The sequence below is a fragment of the Ostrinia nubilalis genome, chromosome 13 (assembly GCF_963855985.1).
Source record: "Ostrinia nubilalis chromosome 13, ilOstNubi1.1, whole genome shotgun sequence".
NCBI classification, from domain to species: Eukaryota; Metazoa; Arthropoda; class Insecta; order Lepidoptera; family Crambidae; genus Ostrinia; species Ostrinia nubilalis.
In genome coordinates this window covers 603,415-627,925 of record NC_087100.1, presented here as the reverse complement: position 1 = coordinate 627,925, position 24,511 = coordinate 603,415, and the positions used below count along the sequence as shown (strand labels likewise).

General features: G+C 36.4%; 1 protein-coding gene across 1 annotated transcript in view; it reads right to left on the bottom strand.

Moving 5' to 3' along the window:
* Positions 1-16,115, bottom strand: part of LOC135077376 (frizzled-2) — a 98,653-nt gene extending 82,538 nt beyond the window's left edge. Inside the window, exon 1 of the mRNA XM_063971905.1 lies at positions 16,087-16,115. The gene's annotated coding sequence lies outside the window, so the exon portion shown is untranslated. The remainder of the gene's footprint in view (positions 1-16,086) is intronic.
* Between the last annotated feature and the right edge of the window lie 8,396 nt (positions 16,116-24,511).

Genomic DNA, 24,511 nt, shown 5'->3' with positions numbered 1-24,511 from the left:
ACACATGAATCAATCACAGAGCTCTATTCAACGCTGTGCTTTCGATTTGCTGCTTCGCTTACGCAAGCATCCTTTGTGAATACCTGAATTATTGATATTGGTTAATTCCAATTTTTCACGACCCAAAAACGGCATGTTGTCACCATTTAATGAGCAATTAAATAAACATCAAGCAATGAATATTGATTTGAAGGTGTGGAAAAAATGCATTCATATTTTATTCAACATGAAATTATAAAATGTAAATATTATGAGTAGGTAGGTATGCTTTTTATTTAAGTTTGCAGATTTTTTTACTTTCATAATTATTTTATTACTTTTTTTAATGAGAGTGTTCTATGTTTCTTTATTAAGAAAACAAACGTCGTTACATAAGATTCAGAACTATCGTAACATTTTTTTTTTACACCTTGGGATCAGGACGCGACGTGTAAAGTGCTCTGACAATCGCCTACCTATTAATTTGTTTAAATCTCTTTTATTAAAATCCGGAAATGCATTAAATGGTAGGTAAGTATACCAATTATTCCGGGGGAAGCAGTAGGTTATATCAATATTATAATAGCGGCCGCCCGCGACTTCGTACGCGTGGATCCCGTTTAATCCCCTTTGAGGTTGAATTTTGCAAAATCCCATCTTAGTGAGCACCTACATTCTAAAAGGAACCCCCATGCAAGAGACTCCTAGCACTTGTAGTTTCTGAGATTTCGTGATGACTGAGTCAGACAATCAATCAGTGAGTTTTCGCTTTTATAGATACATACTCGTAGATGGGGCTCTCCCTGCTAGTCGAATGAAGCCTTAATTCCTTTTATAGATCTGAACCAACCTTTAGTATAGCACGCCTGACAGCTACAAGCCGCGATTAAATCAACTGATTAGGAACTAACCTGTCACCAGCGACGCATTAACATAGTCTTGGCTCCACTTTTGGATCACTCAGACTCACCAGAAAATCCAACCCTATCTCTTTACTATCACGGTTCTATTTCATACAACACCAAAATTATTTGCAGCACGATCTTTGATTGCAATTTCAATCGCAATGATGTAGGGCTTAAGGCTGATATTGGCGTGTCAGTGGAAGGTCGTGAATAGGTATTTTGATTATGCACTAGTGTTGAAACTGGGGATATGACTATATTGAAATGCTGGCGTCAGAGTGGGTTTGGTTGGTGCTGGTGGAAATCTAGACTGTGCTGTTGTGTGGTCGGTAGTAGGGAAGGATTAATTGCTTAAAACCTCGTATACCTACATGAATATACTTGTATATTCCTATACCTAATATCCAATATAAATACGATTATACTCGTATGTCAACGAGTATATACGAGCACATGAATACCTACACGTACGATACCTCCTTATTAATAAAAAGTTATACCCTAGTTGAACACTGTTGTAAAGTGACATTTAATGTCAATTTAAGACAGTGTTCAACTAGGGTGTCACTTTTTATTATTAAGGGGGTGAAAGTTCATGACTCTATGTAAATAAGCTCGAGTAAATTACACTAACATTTGTCCCCTGCGAATTTGAACCTGCAACCATAATATTGGCACACGAGACCAAACGAGTTGACACAGCTGTCAATGAAACCAATAAACATGTCATCGGACCAAAAAACGAAGTTCACGAGAGCGTGAAAAACTTTTCATGCGGTATCCTGACAATCCCTCCGGTATCCTGACATCCCTCGGTATCCCGCGAGAGGTGCTGTCTCCCATTGATAAGGGTTATGATTAGGATCACCGACATATCGAATGTCCAAACGTTACCTTTCTTATTTGTGAAAACAATACCCTTTGATATCGGTGTATTGGAGCACGATTTTGGATTGTCTGAACGGGGAATGAAATATGGTATTGACGCAATTTTCGAAGCCGTCCATTGGTTAATCAATTATTTGGAGCTTTTGGAGAAGCGATGCCTGTACTTTCTATATCGCTCACAGGTGTGAAAATATTCCTGAAATTAGCAATTTCATTAATTGCCTGTCACATAAAGAGTATAACTAAGTACGAGTATAACCAGTGTTTTTGTATAGAGTTTGACAGACTTTTGACGTTTGTTTTAGTTAACGTAAGATGCTGCAACCCATTGTAAGTATTTTTTTGACAAATCTTTTTGTCATGCAAGGGAAATCTATGTTCTGAGAGTAAATCACCTAGTAGCGTACCTAGTAATTTGCGACAGTACAGTTGATATCACATCGAAGGATTTTTTTCTGAATTTGAAAAAAAAATAACTTGAAAAAATCGAACTGCCTAAGGCGGGAATTGAACCCACGAGTTTTTCAAGTTATTTATAATTTTCAAAATAGTTTGAGATGCGACTCTTAACGCTAAAAAATAAATAACCTTTCTGAAGCTAAACAGTACTTATGTATGTATAGACAACTATATAAAATGACAGACTGTTACGTTTGATATGCCAGTACTTGTAAACTAAGGAGATAAATAAATGCCGGTTGTAGCAAACCACGAGGATAATATTAAATGGCTTTTCTATGTACAAGCAATCTATTTACCGACATCGGCGATAAGTTCCTGTAATTATTACGGCGCGTATTTACATAATGTGCGGTACGTGTTGAACGTAATTGAATGTTGGCAACTCGGCTAGAATTACCAACTCCAATTATTTTGCAGATTGAAATAGTGATACTAGTTTATCTACTGGCAGTAGAAGTGTAGACATATTTCGTAATTGAGGCGATATAGTGATTACATCCGGCGCTACGTACCTAATGCTTTAGTTCGAATGGTTAGAAAGGTAACATTTTCCCACCTCTTATTCTTATCATTGCAACTCCTTACCTAGCCAGGATCTACTTTTGAGCTACCAATGAAGGTTGAGTAGTCCCAGGGATTAGCGAACAGTCTTGGAACCCGCAACGAATTTAATCAGATGGAGGACTTATTCGTACTCCATTGAAATATTCAAGTCTCGAAACGTTGATATTTTGATTAGGATCCGGGCCTTTTCAAGGCGAGAGTGAATAGGCACTTACAGGGCAGATATTTAGACTGCATCCCATTTAACACCAGGTACGATTGTGGTCAAATACTTACTATTATGCATAAAAAAAAGATCGGCGATCTTAAAAATATGAACTATCTATTCCAAACTGTCATGCAGAGGACAGATTCTTAAAATGATGAGAAATTAGAAGATAGAGCAAAATTACTAAGAGTACTACTCGTATTTTCAATGCGTCTCTGTTGACAAGCGTTAGCAAATTGAGCGAAAAACTTAAAGGTAAACGCTCTTTGTAAAATTGTAGCACTTTTAGTTCACTCACTGTATTTTTTCTGTAACTGGATTAAGTAATTTCCAAGAAAACAAACGTATTTGACCGTAACGTCCCTTAATAAGAGTGGGCGTGCCTCCCGACTCCCGACTCCCGAGTCATACATGGGACACGGTAACTATTACCTAGGCAGGCCGTAACCCAATTGACTGGGGCAGTAATCCCCGGTAATCTAGAGCCCAGCTGCCTCTGTAATGAGAGGCGAAGGCCTGGAATTAAGTGCTTCAGGTTAGTCAGCAACTTGTTATTAGAGTAAGAAATAATCTTTCAGTGTTCAGGATCTACCAGTTGTTAGGCGTCTGTTATTAAGCCACAGGAAAATGGCGTTTCATGGCACATGGATTCAGCATTTGAAACCAGAAGACTCGTCATATGATTTAATTTAATTTTATATTTTTTTATTCTATAAATTCACATTCATTAACAATTGGAACGAACCAAAATAATGATGAGTGAATGAACCAGTAATATAAGATGTTATCCCTTTAATGAACTACATAATATTAAGTTACATTAACTGCCTACACTGAAAATGCTTAACACAACCGGTACCTACGCACAGTAATTCGTAATGTATCGGCCCGTCAACATTACCAACGAAAACATGCCCAATTCTTATCAACTAAATACTCATCGGATGCCACAAAAAACTGAGTCTTCCAAACCGTCGTTCGACCACAAAATATTAATAACGCGTCCGAACTCCGATGCTATCAGGTGATATATTGCGACAGTGCGCTGACAAATGCTCACGGCACACGACAAAAAATACAAAAACTTACGGCTGGACTTGTCTAAACACAACTTTAAACTTGCTTCAACATACATCGCTGGCTTAACTTCCACTTAACACTTGCAAGCACCTACAAAGCTAACAATGGTTGTGTGAACCATGATGTCATCGAAGTATGTCTCTTAGTCGGTCAAGAGAATGTCGAAATATGAAACCCGAATGATCTTCCGAGGTAGCTCATCGATCCTGTGATACCATCGACACTCGATAGTTCCAACATTGTGGGTTTTAAAGGTCGTTTAAAATATTTGGTGAGTAAAGAAATTTGATGACCTCTCTTCCTAAAAAGATGATTTATCAATTGTGTGTTTTCTAATATTATTTGTTTGTAAGACTGTGTTGGCAGCCGTAAATGTCAGATCTTATTTTATGTTCTGAGTAAACAGTTCCACGAGTACCCATATTTAATTATACTTTACGAGTAGGTTGAGGTTAATAAACAAAGTGCTTGTTAACAAACTTTCCAAGAAAGATATTAATTATTTGCCAATCACATAAATTACATACTTTAACATTTGCGACCAACAAATGTATTTTAGGAAACTACAAAGTCCTATGCTTGTCCTAATTTTAGTCTATGTAGGTTAATTATTTGTATTATTCTTTCCTAAAATATTAATGTCAGTTGTAACTTGAATTAGTCTTTATTGAAAGAAAGATATTATTTTTACTTCCGCAAATAGGCTAATATTGTATGTATGTATGTCTATTATAAAGTGTATTAGCACAAAAGATGCTAGCCGTAACAACGAAATGGTAGAGACTTAAAAGAAAGAAAATAAAGCATCAAAAGGAATAGCCAATGAAATTTAGACGAGACCACTCTCAACAAAACTTTAAATTCGTAGACAGAAAGCATTCAATTTATAAATCGTACTCAATGCAATTGCAAAATGAAGAAAATGTTCGTCTCAACACACATGCCTTTATTCCTTAATACGGAAGGTTGAAATTTGCAAGAACAAAACACATTAAAAGTGTTTTTAAAAAGGCCAGTTACCTCTATATAAGTCATTAGTTGAAGGGGGAATTAAAAGGGAGTTTTCGAATAACACGGTCATTTTCACTTGGACTCGGATATAGAAATATTTGCATTAGAAATCTGGGGCTTCATACACCATATGGACCTTTTAACGGTGTCTGGTTTTTTAGTAAAATATTTTAGCTTTAGAGATTTGCGAGACCTAGTAGAGAGTAATAAAAGATACCGAATACTTTTTTATCGTTTATTTACCTAAATAAATAAAGGCTCTTGAAAACTTAAACGCTCTAATATGCAGCATTTTAGATTTTTAGCCCCAACGACCGTGTTTTATGACTAATGATGCAATAGTTAGTAGAAAGAAAGAAAGAAAGAAGAAAGAAAAATATTTATTCGATGCAAGTAGGTACACAGCAAGATAATAACTAAAACTAGACAACAGAACGTCTACAAGCACCAAAATGGCATCAGCTCAGTATACGCCGTGACGGTTGAAGTTCTTGATGAAGTGAGAAGATAATAAAGGCCATTGTGATAACCACGACCCTCAACGGTGTAGAAAACGTCACGAGAATGTAACTATCTTTGCCATCTCTATCAAGTTCAACTATCTAATATCAGTATGATAATTCGTTATCCAGTCACCATAGTACAAGTTCTGCTTAGTTTTAGGCTCGCTACCAGTTAATTTGGACTTACGAGTACCTACTTATTTTATTTCAACGGCAGGTACAGACCGTACAGGTTTATCCAAGGACCGAATCGAATTGTTTAGCAACTCGTCTCCAACTAATCACTAGCATGAAGCAACTCCCTGGACTCCGAGTGGATTCCAATCGATAGTTAGGGATCCCCCGGGCCCTGATTTATATTCCGCACCCGAGTTTGGAGTTCCGTACATTTTTGTTTCTCTGCGGGCCCTAAGTGGCTTATATGGGATTTATTGAGACGAACTCACGAGGTCTTACGAGGGTTGGAATAAGTGTTAAAGTTGAGTGGCTGAGATGTAGGAGGAGCTCGTTGGAAACAATCGCAGACAGAGGAAATCTAGTTGGTTTTACATTGAATAGGTATTTCTATGATTCGTTGCAGTGATGAAAACTAGCCGATATTATAACAATTAATTATTATATTTTACGAGTTAAATAATGTGAATTACTTTTATTGATGTCAACTGTCAATCACACTTATCATTAAATTAAAACAATACAATTCAATTAGTCGGTCAGTTTGATAGAAACAGACCTAAATAGTACTTTCTAATTTTTAATTGACACATATATTTGCAATTTGCTGAAATTACATTGAATTATGTCCTAATTTTAGTTGATAATTCTTGGACTGAATTGGTGTTAATATTTTATTGGAGTAGAGTGATGACATTTATTATTCAATCGTTTGTAAAGGTTTAAATGTAATGTAACCACATACTATATGAAGCTAACAAAATGAATGTAGGTACCTACACAACTTAGGCTGGGTTGCACCATCTTATTTTAACTTTGACAAACGTCAAAAATCTGTCAAAGTCCTAGCAAAAAGCACCGGTTATCGTCATAGTTACCGTTAAAGTTAGGTGGTGCAACTCAGCATTAACAAACTAAACAAAAAGAACTCGAACAAGATCAACAAAAATTGTTTTAAAGAACAATAATAATAATTACAGTTTTCTAGACTCGCAACGTGACTTTACATCTGTGATTCTGTGCCATTGCATTTCGCAATGTGCTGGTCCCGTCATCCCGGCAATGTACAGCCGTTGCGTTATTTATCGCCGGGCGTCACGCACCGCCTTGTCAAAATGTTATTTATATCAATTCTGCGCCCGCGCCGCTGTTGGTAATAGGCGGAGCGGGAGAAGGAACGAGTTCTAAGATGGAAATTGGAGGCTCATAGGACACCAACGGTCCACGAGGATTACTCCGAAAAACTGCCTTCCCTCTCATGCAAGCGAGATGCTAGCATGAGCGTCAGTGACTGATAGACTCGAAACTACGCACAGAGCGTTCTAGAGTGGCAGGGCTCTGCAGAACTTTCCAAAATCCAAAACGGTGACTCTATTACTAAATCTATCATTCGTTCGATCTGTTTGAGCTTTGATTCAAAATTGAGCGTTGCTTCAGAATGAACAAGTTAATTTCATAGTGTTAAAGGTAACTACAATCTAGAGCCATTTTAAAGAAGCTACATTGATTTAAAATAAAGACAGTCAGGTAATTTTGGGAAATCTATATAAGTATTTAAAGAGACATAAAAATCACACATGTAGGGACAACTTCTTCATCAGTCGGCGATTTAACTACCGCGGTTTGTCTTTCAGGCTTCCCCGATAACTTTTTCGAAGAATCTCATGTTAAAGTCGCTCCCGCTCTCTCCCGTCGTATGCTCTCGACTCGACCGTGGGCGCGTCGTCCAATAAATATGTTATTAATAACAATCACACCTATCGGAGACAAGGCATAACTCAATGAAGGGGTGGCACTGATTGGTCGATTACCACGGCTTTAGGATGTCGCGTGATTACAACTCGTTGGGCGAATGAGAACGAGTTCGGCTAGTGTTGCAAATGAAATTAATTCGATTATGATTGGGTTTTCGGACAAAAGAGAGAAAGATGTGAATATTGAAAACTGTTTCACGAAATAGAATTGTTTTAACTAGCGCGAAAAATCATCACTTCTTCTTTAACTATAGTTTAAGAAACTTCTGCGGGTGGATTTTAACAACTATGGTCACTGACCTGATATCAGCCTTAGGCTTAGAAACGGTTAAATTAGTGCGAAAACTGTTTAAGCTGAAAAGCTCAGGTTATTGAAGTTTTGACAGTAGCTCAGCAACATTGAGTGATCGAGAGCTGAAGTTATGATTTAAGATTTTAAGTAATCTAACCTATCGACAAAATTAACGCAATATTATAGTAAAACGCGAACATAATAAAAAGAATTATGCGATTCAAAGTAAGCAAATTTTTTTATTTTGACTTTAAAGTTTAAAGTCAATATGAGAACATAACACCCTGTATACCAGTAAACTACCAGCAAGTTAAGCCATTACGGGCCGTAAAGGTGAGGTGATAAGTGCCTCCTGCCAAACTGCAGTTAAACTCTATTGCTTTACAATCCGAGTTTAAACTGAGACGTGTTGGAAATAAGTTGGCGCGACGTGAGCGCTGGGCACAACTTTGTATTTATGTAATTACTTACTATAGTGAAAGCTTAAGGCAGTAAGTAGGCTTTAAACGGCTTGAATAGTTTGCTAAATGTTAAAGTCGCCTTCCTTCTTCAACATTTGTCAATGTTTCGCTGAAATTATCTCAATGCTGTTTCTATTATTTACTGATTTTTTTCAAAGCTTCAATGTTAGTTTGCTATGTTTTTACGTCACATTTTAAAGTTTACAAGATTCAAAATAGCAATACCTTAGCTTATTGTGTTGTTGTACACATACAAAACTTCTACACACAATAAACCCAATTTCTCAGCCACGTGGAAAGGTGAGAACAATCCGCGGCCATCCGTCACCCACACAATGCCGCCATTTTGCCACGTGTCGGGACGCAATATGGCCGCTTTTTGTCGCGAAATGGGGGCTAGTGATTGAATCGAATGACTTACGGGTTATTTATTATACATAATAACTACAGGTTCCGTCGAAATTTATTTCAACAGAAAACAGAAGTCAATTCTAATTGAATCTAAGAGGTAGGTAACTTCTTCAACTGATAGGGTCAAACATAACCTATTTCTGATAAGATGGCTTCAGCTTCCTCTCTGAAAATTTGCACTCTCTCTAGGCACTATCCACTTTTCTAGGTATGAAAATGGATTACATGTAATTATTTTCTCAACTGCAAAATATGCTTTAAAGAACTATGTATTTCCAGGTAAGAATATCCATCATTCTGGCGGGACAAAGACGGCCATTTTCGCGCGCTCGCGACAGCCAAGATGGCGGCTTTTGTCTGCAAAATGGTGGTCACTACAATAGCGCTGGCGAATGGCCAACTGTAGCACAGGATATACCTTATTTTACAATAAACTTACACAGGATAACTTTGTTGATGTGAAATATATTGTGGAATCCTTAAAAGTCATAAAAGTTTTAAAAAATCTGCAAATGGGCTTTTAAAAGGCGGTTTTACACGTCCCACTATTATATTAAAGCCGAACGTCCACCGCCGGCTAGAACTACGTTGTCCGTCCACCAATAAATAAGCTAAAACTACGTTATAGTGATGGTCAGTTTGTGCTAGAACGTCGAGTTAACCGAGCTAAGTTAGTTCCACTTAGCTGGGGCATTTCACGTAGCTTAGATGGCATAGTTTGTGGTGGACGCACATTTATGAAAAACTGGCTCAACTATGCGAGCTAAGCTAAACTAACTTAGTTTAGCCGGCGGTGGATGTTTGGCTTAAGCCTACCACTGCTTCGGGACAGTAAATGGATCAGTGCTGAGAAGAAGCAGCGCAAGAAACTCATTCGGGATATGAGCATACAACGAAAAAGAACCAATCGATCTTGATTGACATTTCTCGAAACATAATCTACTGTTTCTTTTTTCATCCCATTGTGAACGTTCTAAAATTAACAAACACCAATTAACACTGATGCCTGTAACCTGTAACCGGACCGGGCCGTTAATGCGCCATTACCGGCTGGCCCGAAAACGATGCGGTTTATTTCCGGACGGATCTCCGGGAGCATGTGGTTGAAAACGAATTACCTCTGGTGTTAATTACTGTTTGTGTTCAATACAGGTATTTTTACTTTCAGCAGAGGTCATTAATTTATTTCTTATTGATAATGTTATAACGCGTTTCATTTTTAACAAATATAATAAAATTAAATATATTTTACGTTACAGCTTTTAGCTAAGAGGCAGTATTAATTTGGATTAGGAAGGCATAATCTCTTAAATTTTCTTGAAAAATGTTTACTTTCTTTTAAGTTTCATTATCTTAAGAATTATTACTTCTTATGATCTCTAATTACTCAGAAAATTTATTTTTTCTAAAACGTTCTTCTTATTGGTACTTAATAACTGCCGATAATCCCAACTGAACGAAATTGGTTTCATAAAATCAACGAATGTAATTGAATACATGAACATACTCGTAATATTCTCGTATCTCTCTCACATATGTACCACGTTAATCTTGTCACAATGACTAAATGAAATTACATTTCAACGACAAGGCTGCAAATCGGATTATGTTCGAGATTAGAATCGAGAACTCTTATCGATATTAAATCGATGGCATGAAAGGTCTGTGGTGATTCCAAGAACAATGTTGTGGCTTAGCTGTGACCATAGTGTTGTGTATGTAACGTTCTTATTGGTACATATTTGGAATAAGGGTTTAATTTGACGTTTAGGTATGACTTGTCAAATATTTTTAGCTAAATTATGTATTTTTAAGATAATTTACCCACACCTCTTCCCCTCAAAGGATGAGGTATTGGGAAACAATAGAGGAAGAAGAGATAAAACTAAGCTCTATTTACCACCCGCGAGACTACAATTGTATTTTCAGACGTATACCTACTGCAGTGCAATAAAATTTTATAATAAGTTCGCTCCTAATATCAGAATGACTTTATAGTTTTTTTTATTGGATCTGATTTATTAATAATAAAAAAAGAATAAAAAATAAACGGAATCTTATTTCTTGCGTGATTGTCTCTTTGTTTGTGGTATTTATACTGAACCAGCTGGACTGTTTTTGATGTGATTATTGGTAGATCTGATGATGGCGAAGTTGCGGTAAGCTTGTAATAAATAGTTAATAAGGCTTCGTTTGCCTCTTACAAGAGCTATAAACTAGTACCGTTCCTTTAAAGGGGTTTTTGAAGCACGTCTTTTACGACTATGTCCATGCGGGTCACCATAATGTGGTATAAAATGCTTCACCGCAGCGACGACAAGAGTGGTAGTAACATTGGTGGAGAGTTTAGGATCGTGGTAAAATATTATTCAACGAAGTGCTGACCTCTTAGGCTGAGTTGCACCATCTTAGATTGACTTTAACAAACGTCAAAAATCTGTACTCCATAAAAATCACGGTTACGGTTGAAATACGTTGGTGCAACTCAACCTCAGAAAATTCAAGTACTATGCTTCTAAACATGTAGATAATGTAGAATTCGTTACAAATTACGATTCGATAAAGTCACATCGTCTGTTTCGTAATCAACTTAACATTGTAGCGAAGCTTTCATCCAGGTAGATTTTTCTCTCAGTAGATAATACCAAAATTAATCATAATAAAAATGTATTGAAATTGGTAAGGCATCAAAAAGTCACAATTGAAATATTATTACAGATTATGTGTGTACTGTAGCTACCATATCTTCCATCATCATCATCATTTCAGCCATATGACGTCCACTGCTGAACAGGCCTCCCCCAATGACTTCCACATCGCACGGTTTGTAGCGGCCTGCATCCAGCGCCTTCCTGCTACCTGTATCAGGTCGTCGGTCCACCTTGTGGGTGAACGTCCCAAAATTAATCATAATAAAAATATATTGATATTGATAAGGCATCAAAAAGTCACAATTTAAATATTATCAGTACAGATTATGTACTGTAGCTACAATATCTTCCATCGTATTACCTAAATTATTTTGTTGTTATATTGCTACATAATCCCTCGACAACTTCTTACTTCATAAAGGTGGAGCGGTGTTCATAAAGGTGGCTTAAAAAACTGTTCTAAGAACTTAAAGTTTTAATGGGTCTGTGCTTTAAAGCTTAGTCGTTTGAAACTTACGCTACAGTAACCTGTTTCGGGAAGTCTATCGGATTGGCGAACTTTTAACAGGTATTGTGATTAGTGCCATAAAGCTCAAAGTAAGTCTAGATTCGAGTTGAAAAAAGCTCGTGTTATAATAATAATTCGTCCAAAGAGCACAACCTGACTGACTGACTGACATATCAACGCACAGCCTAAACGGCTAAACGTAGGCACTTGAAATTTGGAAGGCACGTAGCTTAGGTACCGTAGAGGTGCACTAAGAAAGGAATTCCCGAAATTCCCACGGGAACGGGAATTAGCGGGAAAATCCTTTTGTATGAAAAATCTAAACCGCTTAAGTTAGACGCTTGAAATTTGGCATGCAGGTACCTTAGTAACGCGTAAGATAGATGAAGGGAGTAAAAAGATCCACGCGTACAAAGTCGCGGGCGGCCGCTAGTACAATATACAGGGTGGAAACGATACGTGATCTAACTCGATTTTTTCTAAACTATACAAGATATCGAAAAACTGTTTACAGATCCTGAAAGTTTTTCGCGAGCTGTATCAAACGGCATCAAAATAGGTTACAGAATAAACTGGATCTTTCCGAAAATTTATTCCATGGTGTTTTGTGGAGATTTACAAACTATGTTATTATAAACTCCCGCGGGAAGTTTCCAGTCGGTTTCATAAGCCCTTTCTTATTAAAAACTTTTTCTTGTCGAGCACATGTCGTACATAATCCAAGGAAACGTCAATACGTCAAAGCACCAATTATATGGAAATTTGAACGCCGCCATAATCGGATTATGGTAAGGGACGTCACTCACGAACCTTAAAAAAGTACCACCTACAAATTACTACTCTTACTTGAACTAAGAAATTTTATAGTATTGACTCATTGCTAGAAAGCTAAGATTTTAATGATTTTTAATATTTTTTTTTTATTAAGTAAAACTGGATGCTACCAACTGGTCTTTGTGGAAATCATTGGGGGGCCTATGTTCAATAATGAACGTCCTGTGACTGAAATGATGCTGACGATGAAGAAAATCCTCTCGGGAAATCCATTTTTATGCCCAAATGATTTTTACCGCATTCTCGAACTTGAAGTATTAGACCTACGTAGAGTTCTTTACATTAATAATTTGTGGAGCAAAACGAGCTTTGCTTTAAGTAGTAAAAACAAAAAAATCATACATATATTAAAAGCTTCAAGCGCTATCTTCGTAACTCTGTTAAAACAAGATCTCCTTTAACATTTTACACTGCCATCCAGTCTCAACCTAAGCAATGCTAACTATCGGACGGATATAGATAATAGACAGCACATAATCACCGCACAGTCAACATTATTTTGCAATTCCTAATTGCCGCTGTCAAGTTATGCATTTTTATTCCATTCTGCGCCGTCTCCGACGCCTTTTACATCTCTCGCCACGTTCCCAATGCGAGATAAAATCTCAAACGCAATACTCAAGAATATTAACTAGAGTTGACATTTCGATGGCTCCGGGCATAATCATATAAATAACGGATTACATACAACGGCTTACTGTTAGCTGTATATTCAATTACTGTACAACAAAGTGCATACAAATTGAGCCAGTGAATGGGAACGGAATGTGAATGTATGATGAAGTAATCAACAATTTGATTTTGTGAAGGTTGCTTTGAAACGCTAAATGGTTATCTGTATTGACATGGTTAAGAATAAGAGTGTTTAAATGTACCGATTGAAGGTTTTCTGGCAAAGTTTCTTTATTTTTACAATGTTTTACTGAAGCTTACGAAAATTTTCAAATGGTTAAAGACAATCTTCTGTTTCCTTTTTGATTCGAAATTTGTTATTATAATACTGATTTGATAAAATTTACTTACAAGGTGTAAGTCTACTTTCATAAGTATTGTTTTGCGAACAGCTATTTTAAATTGAATTAGTACTTGTTATATTCACCGAACCATAATTTTGGGACTTCCTGAAAAGTTTGTACTTACGAAGAAAGTTTCCGTCACTCTTTTGAAATAACTTTATTAAGCACACGTTATGTTGCAAACAAGTTTTAATTAATTAAGGGACAAATTGGGTTAACTTTGTGTAAGTAGAGACACAAGAGAACTTCATTTACAACGGTTGGAACTTCCACTGCGAAAAGCTTTTCTACGGCATCGCTGACAAACCGTTAACAAATACGCATCAGTCAGCAAACTCAGCAATGTCAGCATTATTGCGTGTCATGGTAAGCTATAAACTCGACGCGAAGCGCGATGACTTGAAGGCCCGTCCATCTGCCGCCATTCACTATAACTATGTTGGCGGCGTGCTCAGATGCCCTCAATGCGCGAGGGATTTTACCGCGAAAATAGGCTACGTAAGCCATCTTCTGGCACACCAGCGCCGCCAAGACAGCTAGGAGTCGGAGTGGTCGCCATGGCCGAAATCGGTCGGATGGATCATCATCATCAAGCTATAAATTACTGTATTGGATTGAAAGAGAGGCTGACAAAGGTGACTGAGTTTCTTCCGCCACTTCTTCTCAGCACCAGCCCATATATTGTCCCGAAGTGGTGGTAGGGCAAGTTATAATAATAATTGGGACGTGTACATAAGTGCCCTATGTACTGAATAAACTATTTCATTTCATTTAGCGAGGTCCTTCCTGACAATGGTCTCTACTCTAAGTTACTTTTTCTAAGAACTTTAAAGGTAGAGGTACTTATGTGTTACAATAGAATTCGTCAAAATATAGCTTTATAAGATTTTTAGGTTTGCGTAAAAGCATTTCAGTTTAGCCCAGTTACCTAGAGCTATGTTCACACAATTATTTTTGAATGGTTTTATTGAATTAAAAACACTGCACGTTTGTTTATTATAAACGGCCATGGCTACCGCATAGGTTATCACATTAATTCATAACGAGTAATAAAAATCAATGATTTTGCAGTTTGTTCTGACAATAACAAAAATAGTGACCTCAAATTCCTTTTAAGCCGAAATAAAACAAACGGTTCAGCAGATAGGAGCACGTTATCAGCACTTGCAGTCGGTCAGTGTGGAAAGCTGGTTATCCCAGATCTTAATGCCGGGCTGCGACCCGATCCACCCGGTGATAAAACTTAGGGCACATAGAGATTTAATACGCAGATGCGTCACTGTTTATTTTATGCCTACGAGAGCTTGTGAGAGAGATCAGTGGAAAAGAGTTGTAAGTTAATTCACAAAACTATTTTTTCAGGCTTTTATGTCTGCGACATGACTGTCCTGCTTTATTATGTAGAGACGATTAGAAACGTAAAACTTTAGGTTTGGGCCAGTAAATAGATGTCTATTTAGTGCAGACCTTAATATTGGACTACTACTGCCTATGACAACACTTGAGAGCACAAAGATCACTATATCAGTATGTAGATTCATTTGGAAAAGATTTGGTAGTGACCAGCCGCCATCTTGCGCCAGGGAGAGCATTTGAATCACATGCCAGCTGCGCTGGTTAGATAAGCTGCACCTCTCTTTAATTAAGACCACATTTATTGTACCACATTATCTCTGTGAATAAATAATCTTTGAATCTTTGAATAATTTGGTTTACACCTAAGAGGAACTGTAGTCATTGCAAAATATTATTAATAAATTACTCCTCCTTTTCGGTACTCCGACTTTCTTCGTTATTTATTCTTTGCCCCGCAGTAGCCCGCTATCAGTAGCTGTTATCACGCCGGCTTTATCTCACTTCGCCAGCCGATCTCGATGCAAATACATTGTACGGCAATTACACTCCATTATTTTAATTGTATCGACCGATTTACTTGCAAATCGAATAGGTCTAATGTCAGCAAAATGCTAAATGATTTTGTGGGCACAGAAATAAATATAAATATCAAGGGCAGATGAAGACTGCCATCTTCATCAGATAAATATTTATTTATGGCCACTGTAGCACGTTTTTTCATATCTGGCAATCTGGGTAGTACAAGTTTGCAATATGTGACATGTGTGTTTCTTTCTTGAAGTCTGTTTTACCTCACCCTAACTGACATACATTTTTTTACCTAAAAGCTCTCTGAAACTCAGTATATTTTACACATTTAGCGCGACTAATAGACTGATATAGTTTGTAACTAGTGGTTACAATGATAGCATTGTGGAAACCCACAAGGCAAACGCCACGCGAGCAAACCTATAGGACTAGGTTAGGTCTGTTTATTAATTCATATTTTACAGCACAACACTATGAATATAAAGGCAAAGCCGTACTTACTTGAGCAGCCAAGCCGTGTTCCGCAAACCTGAAACAAAAAAACAACTTAAAACCGCTATCGGCAGCAAATTACTCCAACATTTATTGGAATCAGGTGCCAATTAGCGAGCCGTCAATTTATTCTAAACAAATAAACCCTTATCTGAATGGCTGCTAATTATATGATTAGATGTGAAGGTTAATATTTACCAACGCCTCGGAGGCGGCGATTTGAATCAATAAAATTAACGCTAACGACCGCTCGGGACACGCCTCGCCTTAGCACGAGTAGAACGGCCATCTAAGATGTTGTATTTTCTTTTATCGTTTATATAAATTGAAAAAGCTAGTGGATGACTTGTAAGTTTTATATTGCCCATCTACGATTGGTAGTATTAGAGGTAGGTACAAGCTTTCGTTGCTTAAATCATTAATTTGTGTGATTCAGTAAATATTTTGATATCATAGGTTGTCAAAATATTATGGTTTATTTATGGTTTAAGACATTTATTTCTCTAAAAGAATTACATTCGCTTACAAGAGAAATACAAAATTAACCTTAATTCAAGAATATACTAAGTAATAAAGTTTAATTACCGTCGACTAAGTAGGTAGGTATTCGAATTTGGCCAACCACACTCACTTGACAACGGTACCTAAGTGATTGTATCAATATGTATGAGATTAAAACATTCTAATTTTGTCGACATAAATATTCTTGTCAACAGAGCTGGCTGCTTCTGTCGGGCTGTCTTTTAATGGAGCTTTAAGCGGCCCATAACATAAGTTTGGGCTATTGTTAAAACCTGTATTCTACTTCAGCTTCTTTATTCGTCACGCGTTATTAGACTGCAATTATGGTTTTACGGGTTGTTTAATACAGTGCTTATCTCGATTAACTCATCAACTTGATGAATATCCATTTGATCGAAAGTAGAAATACTTGGCGAAAAAATGACGTAGCATAGTACCTACTTGCATTTTTTTTACCAGAAATTGACTGACTCTGAACTGCAACTGACACATGTAAAGAATGACTTAAATTCGCCACTTCCTATGACTTTAACGGAATATTACTTAACACGTCTATAACTTTTCGTTTCGCTAACGAAGGAAGAATACAATATCTCACAATCGCTACAGCATTTTTTTCCTAATGCCCATATGCACACCTTGTTGTGATTATCTCTATTGAGATTTCACAAAAAATGTCAAACCGCATTGTTGAATAACAATAGGTAGGTACCTAAGGCACAAAAAACTTAGAATAATCCTTAAACATTTGACACGTATCTTATGCCATAATAGAGTTGACAGGCAGAAGACTTTATTATAACTTGAAATAACAATAATATTGATTTGAGTCTTCCAAATGGCATTAAAAATGCTTAAATTTGTGTTTTAGGTACCTAGTAGTCAGCTTGCAAATATTATTTATTTCTAAATATCGACATTTTCCCTTATGTTTCTTGAATCTGACTTGAGTTCTGATTAACTGGCATAATAATAGATTTTTTTAAATGTCATGTTTCAATCTTATTTTTTTCCTCAATCGATCCTAGGACGTTTTTACACTTTTTAATTTGAGTGACAATACTGCAAAATTAAACAATTCAAGAAGTTTATTTGATTCAAGAAGATTCTTTTATTTTTTGTACCTGATTGCTACAAAGTGGTTCGTCGTAAGACTACCGGACCAATTTTTACTACCTTTTTACCTGGAACCAACTGAAAGCAAAGTTTTTGTAACGAATCTATGAAAAACTAGTTAAGCCTTATTAACATTGAATGCTCTTAGAATTCTAATCTCTTGTAATATTTTGACTTTAACCCCAAAGCCTTAGGGATTTAAACAATCATCTTTGTTGTGTCATTTTTGACATGTAACTGGTGGTTATCGTCAATTAGTTATGCACATTAACTATCTAAAATGAAAACATTAATGAACTTTAATTTTAAAAAGAGTAACTATCAATTTTATTTAATTTCCAATTCTTTTGGCTCTTATTTTAGATCATTATATATTCATCATTAGGTAGCAATCCCGTCAAAAATAATAATTTGTGACCATGAAAGTTTAAAACAATATATGTATTATTTTGATCATTTGGAATCCTTCAATAAGTATTTTGATGCATTTTTTGCGCCACTATTCATAATAAAATATCAATGCAATACAATTTAAATGCATATCACGGCGGCAAACAAAATTATACGTGGCAAAAAACCGAAAAGTTTTCACAATCAATCAACGGCAGACGGGCAAAAACTCGCAAATCTCGGGGCACGCACAACAAACAGTGTTTAAGCTTTTTGCGATGTTTTTTGTCGCGCCCATTCGCAGATTATCTCGGGCCTTATCGACGTGTTGACTTTTCGAACGGTTGACATTTTGCCTTTCCATCCGGCTTAGTTTTTTCGAAGGATCTTATCGGTGGGGCTGTTGCTTAAAAGGCGACTAGAGTTAATAAATGTACATAAAACATAATATAGTAAGTACATAATAGTGCACATGAAAATATTAAAAATATTGTAAGAAAAGTTAGGTAAAGGTCGCGGGAAGAGCCTGGATGCGGGCAGCGCAGGACCGTGCATTGTGGAAAACCTTGGAGGAGGCCTTTGTCCAACAGTGGACCTCATTTGGCTTGAAACGAACGAACGAACGAACGAAGAAAGTTATAAATTGTCCCGAAGCATTAGTAGGGTTAAAGTAATACTGGGACGTTTTAATAAATGTTAAATTAAATATTAGAGTCGCTAAAATGTCAGTGTTGGTATTTAAATGTCATAATATGTGTAACAATAACTGTGTGTGACCTCTACAAAAATGCCATGTAAAATTTAACGGTACTGTAGCTATAAAAAGAGGCCACCAAAAATAAAATTTTAAAAGGCTTGCATAGTAAATAATGTTCAAAAAAAGCAACGACGCGGAATTCGTGTCGTTCCTCATAAAATATTTGACCGCAACCCGCTGCGGGATACGCATTCTGTGACTTATTTATTTTTTGTTTACGCGGATAAAAGGTTAACAAGGAAAACATTACAGACGTTTCCCATGACTTCGCTCGTGTGGATGTCCGGTTTTCTAAACGAGTTTCATACAAAACTCCTCTTTTCACACATCCTTGTTTTTCCCACACAGTTTTGAAAACTTTTCATTCCGTAAGTATCATAGAATTTCAAGTATACATTGAGGGCTGTTGTGTTTAAGTGAACAATCCTATTAAAACCTGATCGAGTTAACTGCGCACCTGGCAGCCGTGACGTCACATCGACGCTCTGGCACAGATGGGGTGAACGCGGGGAGGTGTGCGGGTGAGTGCGAAAGAGTCGCATTCCAGCTCGGTGCGCAGTTAGCTCGATCGGCGATCGGGTTGTAAAATTTTTAAGATTTCCCTGATCATTTGATAATAGTCAGCTATGAAGGTGGTTATTGACACTAACTACTTTGTTGAAAAGCTTAAAACTCGTCTTATGATTACAATTAAGACTGAAAGGCTCAATACAAAAACCTTTTTACATTCCTATGGTCCGGAACAAGTGGTTGCTTCGGAGAAAAATGCAATAGCTCACCTTTATCTCCTCAAATAAAAATAATATCATTACAAACAAGAGATATCTTCCGTCTAGACGGCGAGGACCGCAATATCTCGTGACGGGCAAAGTAATATTGTTAGGTACTACCTATGTACTTATCGCTATTTAGTGCGATGATATTGTCCTTAAATTGAGTAACTTAAGGTCAAAGGTTGAGCTTTTGACCACAATATGTGTGTGTAAGGTTTCCTTCCTTTGAAGGTATGTATGATGATGGAACAATAATTTTAATTACTTTATCTACTATCTACATATTTTTGGAAAATATTATAATTTAACAAGTTACGAAAAGCTCCGTTTTCACCCTACACAGCTTGGCGAGCGAAAACATCACTTGAGCAACTTTTGCGCAAAAAATTTTTTACAGTGAATACGGCTTTAGGATTAGGTACCAAAAGTCATATTTATTATTGTTTTTTGTAGCAATAAAGTTTTTGGCTACTACTAAATGAATTCTCTCCACAATCTTATTCAGTCGCAATTTTCCCTGTCGATATCAAAAAATACCTTTGTCTTCCGGCAAATAGTTTCGTAATAACAAATCTTTCCGAATCCTTTCCTGACCTTGCCCCTCTAATAAAGTTCCGAGAGGGTTTCCGTCAAATATATTACACTAATATCACATTTTGTATGTGCATGCGTAATGTATTGTCTATCTGTACAGGGGCGATGGTTTACGGTTACTAAGAAAGGCCACAGAAAGGCGGTGTGGGATGACTCATTGAGGGGTGCATTTTTTGAGACAGGCGTTTACTCGGAGTTCATATGAAAAGCTAATAAGGATAGTTTCTGAAATCCTACATTTATATTTCTACTGGTGGTATAAAATAGCCCACAAGGTGGACCGACGTCCTCATAAAGGTGGCGGGCGTTGGATGCTGGCCTCTACCAACCGGGCGAAGTGGGAATCATTGATTGATGGATAGAGGAAGGCCTATGTTCAGCAGTGGACTTCATGTGGCTGAAATGATGATGATAAAATAACATTAATTATTTAATTGTTGCGGAAAACCTGAAACGAACGAAATCGTCTGAAATGGAGACTCCGAAATTACGTTGAGGATTCTGTATTTTATTTTATTTTATTTATTTAGGACAACCAACAAGACAGACACAAGTACAAGCAGATCATCAATTTAGATCGGTACATTTCACTTGTTAATCAAAGATTACTCAAATCTCTCGAGAGATAAACAGATCGCTTTCAAAGCTTTATTAGTTTGCAAGATTGCCAGTTTATTATAACGAAAATTAAGTTAATGTAGCTCTAACATTATTTTCTCCAAGACATTGAGGCATATTTAACTTAATTACCACAACGGGTTATAAACCCCTCCCTCGTGGTGTAACAAATTACTTTAAGTAGTAATTTGTATTAACAAATTGCTAATATTTTTTATAAAAAAGACATTGAGGCATGTTTTCCCCACACTCCACGGTAAAACAGGTGAATGGTGAATAACAATATACCGACCGCGCTGTTTATGTATAGTACTATACGAATATACTCGTGTACTATGTAGCAGCGATTCGTATGAAAATGCGCGTCTTTATAGTGGGTTTATTGAAACATTGGAAGGAGGCATATACATTACGGTATGATGTTTGTGCTTTTATGTATCTTGTACAGGGTGTTCTCTAATAAATTTATGGAGTACCTACCTACTGGAAAATTATTTGAAGGGGTACTATTGTTACTTTTTACTAACCTACCCATGTAAGGTAAGTGATTTTATTTTTTAGAGGTGTTATGATGGACTGCTATTCTATAACGAAAGTGTAAAATGCCTACAAAAATGTATGACACAGTCCAATTATAAATTCCACGTCTCTATTATTACTAACCACTCAAATATTTTTTATAGTAAATCTCGTATTGCAAAAACGCTTTCTCAAAGCTTTTTCTCGTCAGCAGATATTTTGTAAGTAGCTTAGTTTTCTCCACTACAGTTTTGTTTTTCTGTGTGACTCACCCTGTATCAATGTATCGCACACCTAGATCTAAACTGAGACAACTCAAAAAAGGGCATTTTTCAGGAGGCGAAAAAAACGTATTACTACACTTTTTGTTAGGGAAGTTATGAAACTCAGTTTTATTTTGGATTATTGATAGGCTGTGAAAGGACCCTGTATATAAACTGGGTCAAAAAATCTATCCTTTTTACCTTTAATCGCAGTTTTTTTAGTTGTTACATTTTAGGAGAATGACTTTGTATAAATAATAAAGTACATTTAGACTTGAATCAGTTTTTTTTGGACATTTTGAGATTTGAGTTCTCCTTTTCCACTCTTAAAATTTGTTTATCGTGCCATTTAATTTGATTCCGATTTTCGTCTAAAACCAAATTAGTTGCCCACATTTTTTGCAAGATTTTAGTGTCATAAAACTTTTCAAATGTCATCTCTTCCACGTTCTTTGGTCCTCTGTATTTCAAAATTCCAAGATGTGACTGAGTCCTCTTCCTGCAATATTAAAGTGGTTTTCATTGAATGTTTCAATATCCTAAATGATCAATTTAGGAATTGTTTGAGAAAACAGTTCATTCTGAACACGATCTGGATCAGCATAAGAGATATAAATGAGGATTTCATGACATGGTGAATATGATAGGTGTTTGAGTTTCTTCAGTCACTTTTTCTTAGCATCAGCCGATCGATATGTTTATTTATTAATTTATTTACTTATTATAGACCTTTTTTCTACATTATTTTATATTTCTACATTATAAAGAAGGTTTTATCTCTTGTGCAGACAACAGCATATCAGACTATACACTTGTATTACAACTACATAAGTTACTACAGTGTTTAACTTGAAGTGCTGTCGTCTGTACATTGCCTTTTAATTATCTTTACACTGTTCTCTTAAAATATTTACAAGAAAACGACCCAGCATAATTTTTTTCGGAAAATAAAAATAATATCCACTGTAAGTTTTGCTTATCCAACAATAGTAAGTTAACTCAAAACACTCTTCTCAAACAAAACAGGAGATAGTTTGAATAAAACTAACACTATTTAGAAACAGGGATTATCATACTGTACCTGATTTTAGGTGAAATATGCAAAATTACACGTTGTGTATAGAAAAACATTGAAATGAAATTTGTTCCAACAAAACTACGCCAGCTAGAAATTCACAAGTTAATTCATCAAAACCAACTCAACTCAAAATAGTAAAAAAATATAAGTTGCTTTATCAAACAAAAGTGGAACAAGTCAAAATGTTTTGGTTAACTATTGCAGAACAATTCATCAATACTATTACTACTCAAATTAACTCATTATATATTTTCTGCTTAACTGTAACAAATCTAAATATCCGCGTTTTCGTTTATTTTAATACGTGCACTCTCTGATACTAGCGAAGGTCAACTGACAAAACGCTTGTTTAGGTGGAAAGGGTTGACAAGCGTTGATTCAACAAAAGTAAGTTATCGCCATCTAGCGGCAAATGGTTTAAGGCTTTATTAAACCTGTTCTGTTGGAAAGATGCGTATGATAACCGAGTATTTGAATACAAGTATAAGTCAAAATTGACAATTTTTGAGTTGTCTCAGTTTAGATCTATGGACTGCTATTCTATAACGAAAGTGTAAAATGCCTACAAAAATGTATGACACAGTCCAATTATAAATTCCACGTCTCTATTATTACTAACCACTCAAATATTTTTTATAGTAAATCTCGTATTGCAAAAACGCTTTCTCAAAGCTTTTTCTCGTCAGCAGATATTTTGTAAGTAGCTTAGTTTTCTCCACTACAGTTTTGTTTTTCTGTGTCACTCACCCTGTATCAACGTATGATGTGTTTGTAGGAAGGATGTAGGTCGCGACCGGGTTATGATTCCTTTGTCTTTATTGATATTATTATTTTGGCGGAACTTTAGATGGGCCTTTCAGTGCTCGCGAACTCGCTTCTTGGAACATTGGGTGAATTTCCAGAAAACGGAAGAAATATTTATTACTCAGTCATTTTCATTGTTTTACTTATAGGTGAAAACTTGTAATATTTGCTTAACTTTAACTACAATCACTACTCAATGTAACGGGACGGAATATTTACTCACACGTTATTTTTAATATTCCTATCAAAAGATAACGTCACAGCCCCATTCTAAACTGGAAACGAGAATGGCACTACCGTTCCGTAAGTCGATCTGGATTCCCCGAACTACACCAGATGCACTAGGTGTGCCATTACATGCATCGCCTTATCTCTAACGCAATATAGTCTTTAATTAATTAAACGATTTTAAAGATGCATTCTTATTTTGATCCCTAAATAATTTCTTTAGAGTTGACAATACCCCTGCTAGGTAATCTCAAGTTCACAGTCACAGCTTTATAATGAAAGTCAATTTTGGACTGTAGCATGCAAAATATAGAGTTGATTATGCAATAGTGGGATGATCATAGGGTTGTCACTGCGAGGTGGGGTCATTAGGGATGGCTAATTACAGGTTATCTCTCGCGGCATCGAGTTTGTAATGTGTGGTAGTTGAGGATGTGAGGATTGACTCCACGAGGTCGTACAGAGGTGTTGGAGTTCACTAAGCCTAGCCTAGGCGCAGACTATGGAGATGTATGAAAGTACGCACATTACACCGATTTGGTATCGGTCGATTCGGCCCCAACTAAATTCTTCGGGCCCAACTATCGGCCGACTAGAAATCGGTGGTCTGCGCCTAGCCTAAGATTATGAGACTAGGCCCGTTTTCACCATCAATCCCTAATTTTTAAGTGACCCCTATGGTTACCATACCAAGAACTTTGTTTTCAACGGGGTCACATAAAAATATGGATAGTGAAAACGGGCATCGATCAAAGAAGTGAGACCAAAGTTA